The following is a 12,736-nucleotide window of genomic DNA, read 5'->3' on the forward strand; positions in this document are numbered from 1 at the left end:
TTATGCATGATAAAATTTTAGTATTTCTTCTACATGTGTTATTCCGGTAAATAAACATTCTTTCAATCTTAAATATATTCTTTTTTTCTAAACAGATTTATGAAAATATGCATCAGTTTAATACTGTCTTGGAATTCATGAGATGGAAGCATAGGTCAAAGCTGTTTGGAGAAAATTGGAAATATAGTTTTATCTAGCCACATCTCTGAGGTAAGAAAAAGACTTAATATAATTAATGTGAAAATTCTCATTTCTTAGCAATTAAAAATTGTCCTATTTTATCACTGCAACTTTGTTATCTTCTTTCTTCTTGAATCACCTTCCTTATGAGTTCTTAAGTAGCTACAACATTTTATCTCCTTATAAATGTTGAACGTCTTCAGGAGTAAAAAGTATTTATTACTAATACAGCTTGCTTTATTCTAATTGGAGAAAATAAGCATTAAATGATGTATATAATTACTTCTTTCCTCTGATGATGACAAATCAGGTTAGAATAGAAGATTATATTAAAATGAATGTTTACATTATTCTGAAGCTTTCACATATTTAGAATTTAGGATAAAATTGTTACTTTGAATAACAGATCTTTGGAGATAGAATTTATTGAAAGAAGTGGAAACTGCAGGGACAGGGGAGAAGCCATTCTAAGACAAAGTGGATAGAGAAATCAAGTTCATTATTTTCAAATCCATAGAGACTCAGATTATCAATAAAAGGTTTAATCCTTTAGGGATGTGTATTTAAAAAAAAAAAAACAGGTAGAACACATATACATGTGTTACACTTTTTTCTCTTTAAATAGAGTTTGCTACTATTTGCTACTATGCTTTTTCCTCTTTTAAATAGTTTTGCTCACTGCTTCTGCTTCCTTATAGCATTTTCATCCTTCTGTCCCTTGTAAGCTGGTCTGTTTGCTCTTTTGAGGAATAGTCATGATGTTCTAATTGTTTTTTGTCTTTGGTTAGGTTTCACTCTTTGATCACTGTGTTAGTTGCCATTTTTCCTTTCATGAAATACTGGTAGCTTCTATAACCCTGAGCTTTTCTCGTTATACTTCTTTAATTACTCCTTCAACTTTTTTTTCCTTTTTCCTCCTATTTTTGTTTGAAGAATAGTTGTCCTCCGATTTCTAAATAATGACCTTCCCTAAGATTTTTATCTTTGAAATTCTTTAATGTCTTTCCTAACTTCTTGATTTCAGCAATTACCTCTAAAATGATCTCTCTCAACCTCATATCTCTGCTATGACAGTATTCTAAGCTTCAGCATGTATTTTCAACTGCTTGCTTCACACATGGTGTTCCTACTTCTGTTACTAGACCTCTTTGTCACCTGTGCTCACAGTCTTAGTGCAGAATCGGATTCTTTATCTTTTCCTTCCTACTCTTAATCAGAGATCAGGTCCTTTCAGCTTTACCTCTGTATCATGAATATTTTCATCATCTCTTTTGTAGTTCTCTCATCATCATCCAAGTTTAAGTTCTTCAGCATTTCACTTGAAATATTGAAGGACTCTCCACACTTAGTGTGTCTCCTCACTCTGTTTTTCTGTCTACCAATTGCTACCAGCGTATATTTTCTAAAAGGTATAATTCTGCCTGTACTGTCAGTAACTCTTTGCTAGCCTATCAAAGTAAGGACAGATTCCTCTAATAAGAAAGTCTCTCAACAGTGTAGCATTAAGTGACAGCTTTGCTTACATCCATCCACTTCTTTCTCTTTAAACACTTGCTAAACACCTAGTCTAATCAGGAACTGTATTAGGCGCTGAGAATACAAAATCTTCAGTAAAAGTGAGTTCCTTACTTTACTCTCAAAGAATAATCTGTTCAGAGATGAGTACACAAAGTTAATGCAATTTGAAAAGTGTATGAGATTGGGAAAGTATGTTGGTATCACCTAGAAGGGCTCTACCAATATTGTTAGAGGAGAGAATTGTCAAAGTGGCTTCACATAGGAGATGGTGTTTGAGTGGAGTCTTAAAGGATGAGTAGAATTGCCTTAGAATTGAGTAGAATTGGAAAAGAATTGCCTTACAGTTGGCTCAGTGGTAAAGAATCCACCTGCTGTAATGTAGGAGACGCAGGTTTGATCCCTGGGTCAGGAAGATCCCGTTGAGAAGGAAATGACAACCCATTCCAGAGTCTTGCCTGGGAAATCCTATGGACAGGGGAAGCAGAGGAAACTTGAAATGTATAGAATGTACAAAAGACAGAGGAAGTAATTTTGCATGATTTGAATTCAGGACGTGAGAGAGGATTTGAGTAACAAGGCTGAAAGAGAGCTTGTTTGTGAAGAACTCTGGATGCCATGGTAGGGAGTTTAGACTTCATTTTGTGAGTAGTTGGCAGTCTCTAGAAAGTTTAACAGAAGTATTTTGAATCATAATTGTGGTTTGTTAGAATTAATATGGCAGTAATGTGAATGATAGTTTGGAAGGGGGAGATACCAAAAGCCAAGAGACAATTAGGATACTCTTGTTTCAGTCAAGAAGTAATGAGAATTTTAAGGTAGGAATCAACTTATCTGAAGTTGCAAAAACCTTTAAGCATTGATTATTCAGCAAATATTTAATTTTCTTCTTCATACCCCTTTGCATGTATGATACTTTTCAGCTGATGATTTAAAATTGACCCATGTTTTTCCTCCTTCTGCTCATATTATTTTTTTCCAGGCTTGTTTTTCCCTATTCTTCTAGTTTAAGACCCCAGAGCACTAATTTTTGTTTTACAGAATACTACTTTTTGGGGGTTCCTGTTGATCTGTGTAACAACAGTCACAAAGGAGAAATCAAAAAATAAAGAACATGGTCTTCATGTTAGAGAAGTGGAGTGAGGACTCAGGGAGCTTGTAAGGTTGTAGGAGTCGTTAGGCTTGAGGTAATACAATTCAGTCACAGTGATGATAGTGGAAATAGAAAAGAAAAACAGGAGTTAGGTATGTTGTGAAGGAAGAAGGGATACTGATTTGTGACTGGATATTGAAAAGAGATAATGATGCCCACGTTTTTTATCTGGATAGCAGGGATAATAATGTTGGGCATAGTGAAGAGCAAACAGAAGTAATTCTTCGAATCTGATTGAATCCAAGTTTCCTAAGTTCAAAGAAACATTAACCCAGTGATGTTCTGCTGTATTGCTGGTCTCTTCATTTGTTTACATATAACAAATACTTTTGCACATTGTTTTTCAAGCCTTAGCATACTGAAAAGGAGATATTATTAAAAAAAGAAAGGAAAGTATTGCCTCTTTTAGAAGAGTAGTTTGAAAAGAGATAAATAGTATTCTGCACATGTTTATCTTCTGTTACACTTTAATGCTGTGTAAGATTTAGTAAAATATAAAAATGTTTGAGGTATTTCTGCAGGTCTAATTCTGACACTCTTACTGAAAGATGGTATCTCATTTATTAGAATTTATTCCTAAATGAATGGAGACCTGTGAAGATACTCATTAAGCAGAATTTGATGGTTCCATATTAATAAATAAATGTTAGTATGATTATGTCCTTAGAGAAATACCTTATAGTGAGATAATGCTACCTCATAATATTAAACTGACTAGTTTTAATGCTTTTATTAAAGTTCTTTTCAACTATTAATTGATGGTTGATTTAGGACTTTGCAATATTCAGAAATATTTCAACATGGTATATTGAAAATAAAGTTGTCAGTCTCAGTTGCCCAGTCTCTTCTTTTTTTTAATCTTTAAATTTTTTAAAATGTACCAGTCATCTTTCATTGGATGTTAATTCTCAGTTAGGATGTAAAAGGATTCAGCAGATATCAAGTTCCTCAAAGAGAGGTACAGGGCAAAGATGGTCATGGTAAGAAATGCAGAATGCCCCCTTCACGCTGGGCCTTCCTCAGTGGTTCTTATGTATCTGTTCATATTGGAGTTTCTAGTAAGAAACACAGTGGTTGAGAAGCTTGTCAGCTGCTAGGATCGTAGAAACCCCAAGGGTGTTCCCTTTGTTACACTGATTACTTGTTGTTATACTGGTAGTTACCTCTTTGAAATGCTCTGAGGGTGCTTTTGGGGGTAAAATCTTGCATCAGCATCTAGTTTGGCAGCTCCTTTTTTTGACATCTGTGAATTTCTTCTTCACTGGCACAGCTAACACCATCTTGGTGTCTTGGATGTTCATTTTCACCCAATCTTTTCCAGTAGTTCCGCTTAACTAGAAGCTACCCATTCTGATCTTCAACTTAGCCTTTCTTTTGTTAGCTGAATTCCCTTTAAATGAATTGTATTTTTTTAGGCCCATTCCAAAATTTTGGGTTCTGGCTGTAGGCATCTATTATTCAGGGACAAACTAGTAGGTATGAAAGACAGACTTGTTTCTATTCTGTGGACTGATAACAAAGGGACCAACAAATTGTTACCCATTCCTTGAAGCTCTGGGAGGAGTCCTCAGTGCTTCTAAGCCTTCTCAACTGCAAGGTCTGTTAGCAGTGTGGCAGATGACAGTTGCTTCTAGGTCTGCTAGAGATTTATTTTTTAGATGAGCAGCCTTTAAAGGGCCCTACATTGCACTAAAGCAGTTGCTGTTCCCAGCTTGAAAATGAGCTTCATCTTTACTGTTGGTCTTTCCATGGACTCCATTGAAAATGCTTTCCCACACCTACTGTTTTCTTCAGAGAAATCTACAACTCATAGTCTCAGAAACATCCTGCAGGTCTTGCCCTCAGGCTCTCGGATTGTTGTGCTCCTCCTGAAAGGGAGACAGAGGCAGTTTATTCTCATCCTCTTCAGTTCAGACTGCCTCCTCACAATGAAGACACCTTTATTCTTTTCTCAATTTAAGTTTGGTTTATATTCTCCTTGCTTACTTATTTGATCATTCTCCAGTTTGGATGCTTTTAGATTCAGGTAGTGGTTTGTGTTATTGCAGCTGCATATGATACTGTGGGAAGAGCATGCCGCAAGATTTCCAGTAGCATCTTTTTATGGTGGCTCAGACGGTAAAGAATCTGCCTGCAGTGTGAGAGACCTGGGTTCAATCCCTGGATCAGGAAGATGCCCTGGAGAAGTGAATGGATACCCACTCTAGTATATTCCTTTTTTTCCCTCTCCCATTCTAGTATACTTGCCTGGAGAATTCCATGGACAGAGGAGCCTGGTGAGACAAGGTCCATGGGGTTGCAAAGAGTCAGACACGATTGACTGACTAACACTTTCACTTTCTTAGTGACATTTCAATTCCTGTCTTTGTCCTCCATCCTAATACTTCTGTTCCACTGTTTTATATTTTCAATGGTTTGTGAGGTAATTTCCAATATAGGTGTCTCAGATAGAAATTCTAGTTTAACTTCTGAATTCATCTGCTTCCTTCCTTTCCTCCCTCTCTTCCACTTTCCCATCTGTTTTTTTGTGATTAAGTGTCAGAGGAGGTCTAATTGTCTCTTTTCAGAACAGTTTTAAAAATGTTTTTAAAGATTACATAAATGAGACATGCATAAGTTCTTGTATACAATTCTGAACAGTATGCACCAAGGCCTAAGGCCCTCTTCACCATCCTCATCCCATTCCCCTCCTTACCATGCTCCCCTCCACCCAGTTGGCGTCTCACTGACCTTTATGTTACCATCAGGCTATTGATTTTTAGGATATATTTTTATAAAATTATACATAATGAGAATACTTGCCTCAAAGTCAGTGTGAGGATTAAATGAATTATTACATGTCAAGTATGTATGACATGTTAGATTTCTTACTTCATGGTATAAAAACAGTATTGTAAGAAAAAGTAAATAAACTTAGAGCAAAGATAGTTCAAAATATGAAATAAACCAGAAATATTGGACCAAGGGGGGCTTTTGAGTATACTGAGCTTCCCCTTTTGTGACTTGAATTTAAATTTCTTTTCTCTACCATGTAGAAATCATCAGAAGGTGGGGAGCAAAGTTCCTGAGCTAGTACTAGGATTGTTGGCTTAGTTCATTTCAGTTCAGTTCAGTCATTCAGTCGTGCCTGACTCTTTGTGACCCCATGAATCGCAGCGCACCAGGCCTCCCTGTCCACCAACTCCCAGAGTTTACTCAAACTGATGTCCATCGAGTCGGTGATGCCATCCAGTCATCTCATCCTCTGTCGTCCCCTTCTCCTCCTGCCCCCAATCCCTCCCAGCATCAGTAGTATCTGGCAGTAGGTTTGGAGATGCATTGGTAGATGTCAGTATACTTATAGAGAACTTTTAGAGTTTATTGTATGATTTTATAGTTGATTTAACTCCCCAATTATGTTTCCCTCAAGATACTAATATTTTTATTCCTTTCATTCACTTATTGAACACTTACTGTTTTGCTCAGTAACGTGCTAGAAAGTAGAGATTACAAGTGCTGCAAGATAAGTCAAAAAACATCTCCTGATTAAGTGTTATGAGAGGAGGGATCATGTTTGTTTCATTTACTGTTGTATAATTGGTGTGAAGCAAATACCAAATAATTAATAAATACTTTATGAATGAGTGTTTGTTGAGAGCCATGGTACAGCTGTGCTTCATGTTCTGGGTACACTGGAAGTACAGATAGGCCAGCTCACTCAGCCTGATAATGTAGGAATCAGAGATTGCTTACACAGATGATGAGTAGAACAGGTTTGAAGAGTGAATTGTTGTTAACCTGGTGGGAAACAAAGAAAAGAACAAAAAGAATGTGCAAAGGAGTCTAAAAGGGATGCCTGTAAATATAGAGACTTCAGTGACTTCACTATAGTTGGATCATTGTAAGGGTATGAGAAGTGAGTGGGAGGATGGCGTTAGAAAGCCTGGCAGAGGCCAGATCATAACAATTCTTCTTATGTCTTGGTAATTTCGTCCTATGAAATGAGAATATTCATAGATTTTTTTTTAAAGCAGAGACCATGACAAGGTCATTTAGTTTTAAAAATTGTAAATTGAAATGTTAGTCACTCAGTCATGTCTGACTCTGTTTGACCCCTTGGACTGTAGCCTGTTAGGCTCCTCTGTCCATGGAATTCACCAGGCCAGAATACTGGAGTGGGTTGCCATTCCCTTCTCCAGGGGATCTGCCCAATCCAGGGATTGAACCCAGGTCTCCCACATTGCAGGCAGACTCTTTACCGACTGAGCCACCAGGGAAGCCCTTTTTAAAGGTTAGGTTTGGTTTAGAAATTAGCATTTTATTGTTATCATTCACTAGGCTGTACAGTTCAAATGATCATAGCCTTATTTTTTGTCAACCAATACATTTAAGTTAAAACTGAATGACAAACAGTATATACAGACACGCATTTGGAAACCTAAAAACCTACCTCTGTAAATCCCACAGGTCAAAAATAAAATAATGCAAGTCAGAAAACACCTAGAACTAAACAATAAAGAAAATTAGGACATATTAAACTTGTGTGACATGTTGAAGGCTTACATTTAGTTCAGTTCAGTTCAGTCACTCAGTCATGTCCGACTCTTTGCAATCCCATGGACTGCAACGCGCCAGGCCTCCCTGTCCATCACCAACTCCCAGAGTTTACTCAGACTCATGTCCATCAAGTCGGTAATGCCATCCAACCATCTCATCCTCTCTCATCCCCTTCTCCTCCCACCTTCAGTCTTTCCCAGCATCAGTGTCTTTTCAAATGAGTCAGTTCTTCACATCAGGTGGCCAAAGTATTGGAGTTTCAGCTTTAGCATCAGTCCTTCCAGTGAATATTCAGGACTGATTTCCTTTGGGATTGACTGGTTTGATCTCCTTGTAGTCCAAGGGACTCTCAAGAGTCTTCTCCAACACCATAGTTCAAAAGCATCAGTTCTTCGGCGCTCAGCTTTCTTTATAGTCCAGCTCTCACATCCATACATGACTACTGAAAAAACCATAGCTTTGACTAGACAGACCTTCAGCCACTGTTTCCCCATCTATTTGCCATGAAGTGATGGGACCAGCTGCCATGATCTTAGCTTTCTTTTTTTTTTTTTTTTTTCCCATCCCACCCCTCCCGATCTTAGCTTTCTGAATGTTGAGTTCTAAGCCAACTTTTTCACTCTCGTCTTTCACTTTCATCAAGAGGCTCTTTAGTTCTTCTTCACTTTTCTGCCATAAGGGTGGTGTGATCTGCATATTTGAGGTTATTGATATTTCTTGATCAGTCTTGATTCCAGCTTGTGCTTCATCCAGCCCAGTGTTTCTCATGATGTACTCTGCATATAAGTTAAATAAGCAGGGTGACAGTATACAGCCTTGACGTACTCTTTTCCCAATTTGGAACCAGTCTGTTCTTCTATGTCCAATTCTAACTGTTGCTTCCTGACTGGCGTACAGGTTTCTTAAGAGGCAGGTCAGGTGGTCTGGTATTCCCATCTCTTTCAGAATTTTCCAGTTTGTTGTGATCTACACAAAGGCTTTGGCATAGTCAATAAAGCAGAAGTAGATGTATTAAAAGATTAAAATATTAATAAAGTAAGCCCCTAATTTAAACTAGGAAAAGAACAGCAATATAAACTGAAGTAAAATAGATAATAAAGATAAAAGCTAACACTTGTAGAGCATTTGTTATATGTACTAAGCACTGTTCCATATGGTTTACAAGGATTATCTCATTTATAACAACACTGTGAGGTGTAGGTACTATTATTATTCCCACTTTACAGATGAGAAAACTGAGGCTTCTAGATAATGAGTGATAGAATTGGGTTTGAAATTAATGGGGGAAAAGACTTCTATGATATGATGGAGAGAATTAACATAGCCAAAAGTTGGTTTCTTGAAAAGACTAATAAAATGGACAAACCATTTGAATGACAGATCAAGAAAGACCCAGGAAGCACAAGTGGTATTGGGAATGGAAAGGAGGACATAACTTCAGATATAAAAGAGATTTTTTAAAAATAAGAGATACCTTGAATAGCTTTAGGCCTATATATTTTACAATATTTTTTCTTTTTTTCATTTTACAATTTAAATAAAGCAGTTTTAAAAATGTTACTTAATAAAATTGATTATGGCTAAACAGAAAACCTAGATATTTCTTTTATTCTTTGAGAATTTTAATTTGTTGTAAAGATCTGCCTCCTCCTGTACACTCACTGATAAACCCATGGCTCAGATAATTTTAAAGGTGAGTTCTGTTAAACTATTCATGTGGTAGATATGTCAAGATTTATGCAGACTATTTAAGAGAATAGCAAAATAAGGTTCCTCAGCTTATTCTATGTGAGTAGGTATAACCTTGATACTAAAAGCAGGCATGGATAATATGAGAAAATAATTATAGGTCAGTCTTTCTTATGAACATGGATATAAAAGCTAACAAAATGAAAAAAAAAACCTAACAAAATGTTAGCAAAACAAATCCAGTGGTGTTATTAAAACCTGATCATGTGTATGATATTGCAATACAATTCTGATCCTGCCTACCTACTGTTAAGTGTCAGACTCCACAGATTTAAGGGCACAGTCCCCAACAAAACTGCTCACTTGAGATGCCAGTCACAAGTTTGGGTGTCCCCAGACTACTCACACTTCTGACTAACTGGCTGCAAATCCAGGAGGATTCCCATGACCACCCTCCCACCCCCACCCCCACCCCTGCAATTTGACAGTTCATTTATATGACTCACAGAACTTAATATTATAAAGATGCAAATTGGGACCAGCCAAATGAAAGAGACATACAAAGTGAGGTTGGGAAGGGTTCCACATGTGGAGCTTACGTGCCCATTTCCCCTGGAATCAGGATATGTCATCCTGGCAGTGTATCAATATGTCACTAGCCAGGAAGGTTATCTGAGCCATGGTGTGCTGTTCTTATCGAAGTTTCATTAGATAGCCACGATTGAACAATTGGCCACTTGACTGAACTCAATCTTTAGCCCTATCCAAACTCCCTCAAGATTGGACTGGCTCAAAGCCCCAACCCTCTAATCATATCACTGGTCATTTTGGTGACCAGCCCCCATCCTGAGTCATTCATTAGCATAAACTCAAGTGTGATCCATGAGGCTTGTAAATAACAAAGACACTCCAGTTACCCAGGAACCAGGCACAGAGACCAGACAAGATAATTATTATTTAATAATGACAAAACAGACTTTATCCCAGAAATCCAAGAATGTTAGCGTGTTAATTATTATTGCTGCATAACAGTTCATCTTAAAACCTAGAGACTTGAGGTGATGAAAGCTTAAATTAACTTACAGGAATTCAGGAGCAATTTACTGGGTGGTTTTGGTTCAGGATATTTTGTGAGACTGTAGCTATGTCAGCAGGGGCTACCTTCATCTGAAAGCTTGACTGGAGGAGAATCCACTTCAAAGATGGCACGTTCTCTTGGCAGTTGGCTGGAGCCTCTGTTCCTCACTGCATGAGCCTCTCTACAGATTCTTTGAATATCTTTGCACAATGGCATCTGACTCTCCCCAGAATAAATGGCCCAAGAAAGAGAGCAAGGAGGGAGCTGCATTGCCTTTCACGACTGAGTCTCAGAAGTCATGCTTTGTCACTTTCACTTTATTCTGTTTGTTAGTAGGGAGTCACTCAGTCCAGCCCACTTTCGAAGTAATTAGATTCCATCTCTTGGAAAGAGGAATATGAATGAAGTTGTGAATCCTAAAACTACCATAGATGGGTTACTCTTTAAGAGAGCTCTTAATATGGATTATTGCTAATTAATTTATGCATTAGCACAATGAAGGAGGAAGCCACTGTGATTATATCAGTGGGTGGAGAAAAAACTCTTGATGAAATTCAACCCCATTTATGATGAAAACTCTTAGCAAATAAAGAATAAAAGGGGACTGTAATGTGAGAATATCATTAAATTTATGATTAATTTAGGAAGAATTTATATACATGATCTTGAGGTTTTCTGTGTATCATGTAGTATATTTTTCCATATGTTAAGTTTATTCTCCATCCTTCAGCAGTTTTAAAATTGTTCTTATGCCATTTGGAAGTACAAAATGGTATAGTCCCAGAAGGGATTACCAAAATATCTACCTAATTACCATTAGACCCAGAATCCCACTTCCAAGAAATCTGTCCTTCAGAATTATTTACCCAAACAACAATAACAAAAGCATCTATTCTGGTTTATTTATTACAGCCTTTATTACGATATCAAAACATGGGAACAGCCTAAATGTCCATCAACGTCAGAAAAATGGAACACTGTATAACAATGAAAATGAATTAAAAGGAGCTATGTGTGGCTATGATGGAAATCACAATATTGAGTGAAAAATAAGCAGGATATTAAAATATATACACATTAATAGAATGATACAATTTTTATACATCTATAGCAAATTTGACAGTATATCAAACAATATTGCTTGGGATATATACCACATAAAGTATAAAAGTACATAAAGACAGCACTGTTAAATGCCAGTCAGAACAGTGGTTCCCGCAGTTCCAGAGAGTGTGCAGCTTCAGTGATACTTGGCCTGCTTTACTCGGCGCCTAGATAATTCTTAGGTGATGTCTTTGAGGCACTGTATTCAGTGAGTGTAGTTTTTATGAGAGATAGAAGTCTTCATGGTGTTATATATTTTAATAAATGAATTTAATAAAATGGTTATTTTATTTCAGATGAGGGAACTAAGGTCTAGAGAGGGAAGTGAGTTTTCCAAGATCAACTAACTAGACAGAATTTGCAACTGAATCCTAGGTCTCCTGACTCTAAGACTGTTACTTATAATCCTTTCTTTAATAAAAGTGTAAGTTGATAAGTAGTTAAACTAGGTATCTTAGAGCTGAAAAAAAGATACTAGAGGGGAAAAAAGGACATATTAATGTCAAGTCTGCCACAGAACTCCTTCCTAAAGACACTCTAAACTAGCACATTTTAACCTAAAAAACATTCTGACAGTGTAAAGAAAAGGGAGATGTTTTATCTAAAAAGCAGAAAACTTCCTAGATTTCCAAGCGTTTCACATTAATACGCCCAAATTTGTAATCTTGAGTGTCGTTTCTTAGACCTACAGGTTTACAAGGTTTAGTTCCCTATAGTTTGTGGTTCATGCTTGTCGGGGAAGAACTGTTAGCAACCTGATTTTAACACCTTCTTCTCTTACTCGGGGCCTTTGGTGAGTTTTAATTTACATATAAATATTACCTTTGAACCCTTCCTTTGTCTGCTTTAAGTGTAGATAGTGTCTCTGCAGTTGAGTGTAAATAATGCTTTGAAATTCTCTTCATCAGACCACATTGTTTGTTCCCCCAAAAGGACTGTATTTTCTTTTTGTGTGTGGTTATTTCCACAATTATTTTACTTGCTAAAACTACGGGGTATTGTCAGATATAACCCAAGCCATTGTTTGCCTTAAGCAATATTTTAGATCTTGGGAAACAGTGTTTCCTTAAACATGTCTTTCTTAAGACCTTTTAATTTGTATGTTAAACTTGAGTATATCCACTGAAAACAGTGGGAAAAAATTGTGTTTTGTTTTTTTTTTTTTCCTTACTGAATCTTGACACAAGTCAGGACTCAAAGTGAACCAAAGGAAGTGGTGTGGTTTTTGTATCATTTCAGTTGTGTTGAGATAAGGAAATGGAATAGTTTACCCACAGCAAAGCCCTTATGGGAAAGTCTCGTTTGTATATGAAAGTAAAAGGAATTGGCATAACGTTTTAATTCCTTCTGTTGTACTCAGTCATTCCCTCAGCAAATATTTATTTAGTACCAACTATGTGCCAAGCACTGTTCTAGTTGCTAGAAATAACAGAGTGAAAAAGTAGACTTATACCCCTGCTCTTACGGAGTGTACATTCTGG

General features: G+C 36.9%; 1 protein-coding gene across 2 annotated transcripts in view; it reads left to right on the plus strand.

Moving 5' to 3' along the window:
• The window catches only part of BMPR1A (bone morphogenetic protein receptor type 1A), a 142,085-nt gene that overhangs the window by 85,576 nt on the left and 43,773 nt on the right, over positions 1 to 12,736 (plus strand). For both annotated transcript variants that reach the window (XM_043926331.1, XM_043926330.1), the window contains exon 2: positions 96 to 210. The gene's annotated coding sequence lies outside the window, so the exon portion shown is untranslated. The remainder of the gene's footprint in view (positions 1 to 95; positions 211 to 12,736) is intronic.

Source organism: Cervus elaphus, chromosome 15 (genome assembly GCF_910594005.1).
Source record: "Cervus elaphus chromosome 15, mCerEla1.1, whole genome shotgun sequence".
NCBI classification, from domain to species: Eukaryota; Metazoa; Chordata; class Mammalia; order Artiodactyla; family Cervidae; genus Cervus; species Cervus elaphus.